The sequence below is a fragment of the Rhyacophila brunnea genome, unplaced genomic scaffold (genome assembly GCF_057557595.1).
Source record: "Rhyacophila brunnea isolate RB1 unplaced genomic scaffold, BYU_Rbru_1.0 scaffold_15, whole genome shotgun sequence".
Classification (NCBI taxonomy): Eukaryota; Metazoa; Arthropoda; class Insecta; order Trichoptera; family Rhyacophilidae; genus Rhyacophila; species Rhyacophila brunnea.
The window spans coordinates 35,661,162-35,665,136 of record NW_028232806.1 but is presented as its reverse complement, the minus strand read 5'-3'; positions in this window follow the sequence as shown (position 1 = coordinate 35,665,136).

Sequence of the window (3,975 nt, the reverse complement as noted above, 5' to 3'; positions counted from 1 at the left end):
TTTAACTAAAACCCTCAAAAGTTCATCAAGTACAAATACGTCCGGCTGCAGGAAAAGCTTCTTAAATTCAATGCTTGTACAGTCATCAATAATTATAGAATAATTGAACATTTTTGTCACGGATGTTATATATGTCGAAATATTATGATGATAATTCATCGCGACAATTACTTATACAAATATATTTGAGGAAATTTGTTTTATTATTTTTTCACCTCTGTTGGATTCACTCAACATGTTTGCATTTTAGCAGCACATAACTTATAATTCATTTTCAAAAACGTAAACGAGTGTGCTTTCTTAATACCGGAAATTCCAGTATTTTGGATTTTTAAAACCGGTATTTCGGTATTGATAAATACTGGAATACCGGTATTGCAATCCCTACACAGAGGGTCTGTATTAACAGATTTTGTTTTTACGAGAAATGGATGTCAGCCACTTGCTCAACCGCAACCTTTATCAGGTCCATACTCTGACTCATACACAAATTGAAAAACAATGTTTGTACTTGCCAGACCCAGGATTCGAATCTGAGACTCACGACGCTATATGCCAACGCTTTTGCCGCGCTGCCATCGTTGGTGTTACATGTTTAAAAAAAAAATTATTTTGAATTTTATTTTTCTGTCCAAATTTAATTACCTCGCTTTAAAACTTGTACATTATAACTAAATGTTAGCGCATTTAAATTCTGAAAAGGTCACACTGTACCTCAGCTAGCGACGGCTTTAGGTAGAAGAGAAAACGGGAGGGGTGACGATTATATATTATATATACCACATACCTGAGAATCGCAATCGATTTTCTCGGCTCGTGTCCTTTTAGCATTTATAATTAATTTACATTTTTATAATATGTATTTTGAATTACAGGATTTCGATAAAATCCTCTTCGAGTATTCATTTAATATGACGGTTGAAAGGAAAGAGTTTCTGATGAGCCTCTATTAAATTATAGCGAATTAGTTTTAATGACAGGAAAAAAATCAACCTTATTTTTTACAGCCATTGAAGGCAAAACATCTCTTTTTGTCAAAGTTTAAACATAATAGATCAAATCAAAACGGCAATTATGCATACTCTACTGCAAACTAAGCAAGGTTTTAGGAGTGACACGTTCGCAGCATTTAATTAATTATTCTCGTATAAGTGTAACTTATTGAAATTCCCGCTAAAATGTAAAGCAAAACCACCACAAAACTACCCTCGAACGTCGAACGGAAGTTCCGATAACTCACGACACCCGAATACTGTTAGAGATTACCAACGAAACACAAATGTACTCATATCTACATTTTGCTATGCGAAACGTCGTTTTGTATTTTGCCGACTCAACTGTGATGAAATCACCCGCATAACAATTCAAATTGTATCAATAAAGAAAAGCGCCCTTTTTAAGTTTCAGTAAATGGCTAAAAAACAATAATTCATGACGCCATGATATTAATTGTTTTCTTATGCACCAGATTATAAAAGTCCGTCTGGACTGGCAATAATGATTTACCTTTTCCTTACGTTAAATGGAAACGCTTACAAAATTTACGTATTTATATAGTAATTCTCGTTCATTGATCGCAAAATTCCTAGTATTAACAAGTTGATTACAAATTGCAACCCTATTACGGTGATTAGAATTTATTTATACATATTATATGTATCGGTTATATTCCGATATTTTATTTATTTGCAATAGCAAACCATTTAATGCCATCCTGGCGCGAATCGCAGTACCTAATCTAGAGCCAAACTTTTTATAGCACAATAATAATATTATTTTAGTGCCATATTTTTTCGTATATAGTCCTTGTCAAGTCTTGGTATCCCTTGGAAACTTTCTTCATCCCGGACGTTACAATTACAGGTTTTTATTTTAATCAGAAAAGGTCAATCTCGAGAAATTAACTTTCCGAAATTTCGAGAATAACGGTTTTTATTTTTTTTTATTTTTTAGTGAATTTTATATTTAAGAGCATACTTCAGTGAAACGGCAAATAATTTTCAACTATAGGCGCGACGAAATTTTGCACTCGCTGGCAACCGGAGGTCGAAAATAGAGCTGTGAACACGTCAATTTGTTTTGTGATGGCGACGGGGGTAATTCTTAAATTGCATAAAGATGACTAAAAACGTTACCCATTTACTTGAGAAAAAAAATGTCAATGAATATATTATTATTGTTACTAATAGAACAATAAACATAACATTAAATGGACGCATGTTGAATTTTTATGACAAATTATGCTTTGTTCTGCAGGCGTCATTTGCACAATCTTCGCGTCGCGTAGTCATGATCGTTATAGACCGTGCCCCAGCTGAAGCCTTAACTATTTTGACAGAAAAAGCTTAAAAATTTTAAAAAAATCGCCCAGAAGTGGTATTTTCATAATTATGTTGATTTCTCGAAAAACTTGAGAATTCTCGAGAAACTCGAGAATTCCAAAAAAACAATACTTATCGAATTTCCGAGAAAACAAATATTCTTGATTTCGAGAATTCTCGATTCTCCAGAAATTAAAAAAAGTCGAAAAATCACGAGCTCTAGTTACAATGCTACCGTTTCCAAATTCATTTAACTGAGGATCTTCAAATCTCCTATGCCATCCTAATCTCTTCCATAAAATATGCATCTATCCTTTTACTCTCAGGCGTATCAAATTTAATTTTAAAGATTTATATTTTCACATCTAACTTGACTAATTCAGTCAGTTATTGTAAAATTTGCAATATATGTGAATTTTGCTACAAATTAATCTGCAACGCAAAATAACTTGCAGTTAAGCTAACCATTAACATTTTCTTATGTTTAACTTTCATAAATTTTAACTCTGTTTATATTATACTATATATAGAGAAGGTTTTCTCATTGTCGTTACATACAATATTATGTAAGTGAATTTATTGCTACTACCACATCACATCATTTGCATCCACTTTCACGTAAATATGCTATTCTCACGATCCTAGGATAGCCTTAATGTCTGTTTAATAGTTATTTCTTGATTTATTAAAATTACAGTCACGTGTAAGATTTACTTTATTATAATAATGAAAATGAAACTATGGTATTCCTCGTTCCAATGTTGCAATATTGGAACCGGTAGAATGCAGTCTGGTCACTGCACTTAGTTAAAAACGTGTACTCAAGAAAATAAAATCGGAAAACCGGTTTTTCAGATATAGAAAAACAATTTTCTTTCGGTGTTCAGTTTGTGCTTTACGTAAATGGTGTATGCTATACCATAATGAAGATACCTAACCATTTTTTTAATGTACTTACTATACATTAATTTGAGTCATAGTAACAATGCTACTTAGCATATATGTACCAATTATTGTCATGACATTTTAATTAACTAATGGTTGGATTGTCTATGTGATAAAGCCACAAAATCAGGAGAGGAGTTTTGATTACCTACATGTACAATTTTTACAATTATACATACATATCACAGAACAGATAATAAATAGAATACCGATAGGCTATATTCTATACGCCGCATGGTGAAGCAGGCTTTTGAATGTGTGAGTGTCCTACGAAAATGAAGCACGCATTATGTACGTGCAATAGTGTGTGTAATACATCAACATTAAATGAGCGTAAATGCATAAACCGAGAGCAGTTTTCAGTATTCGACGTAAAACGTATCCTAGACACGTGTGTAAGTTTAACCCGGATTCTTCCTTACTCGAGTCGGTTACTTGCTATCGCCTTACCCGTTGTGAACTTCAGTTCCCATTATTTCTGAGTTCCCTGATACATATATATCGATCGTCCAGTTCATTAGCCAGACAACTCCAAATAACTATTGTTGAGATAATAGCAAAAGCAATATTCTAATGGTCACCAAAAAATCAAATATTATTGACTTATGCCCGAATTTTATATATTTTATCAACAGGTGATTAAAGATTAGGTACTTTTAGAGACATTTAGAGAGGAATTCAGAAATATTCTTTTAATGAACCAGACAAT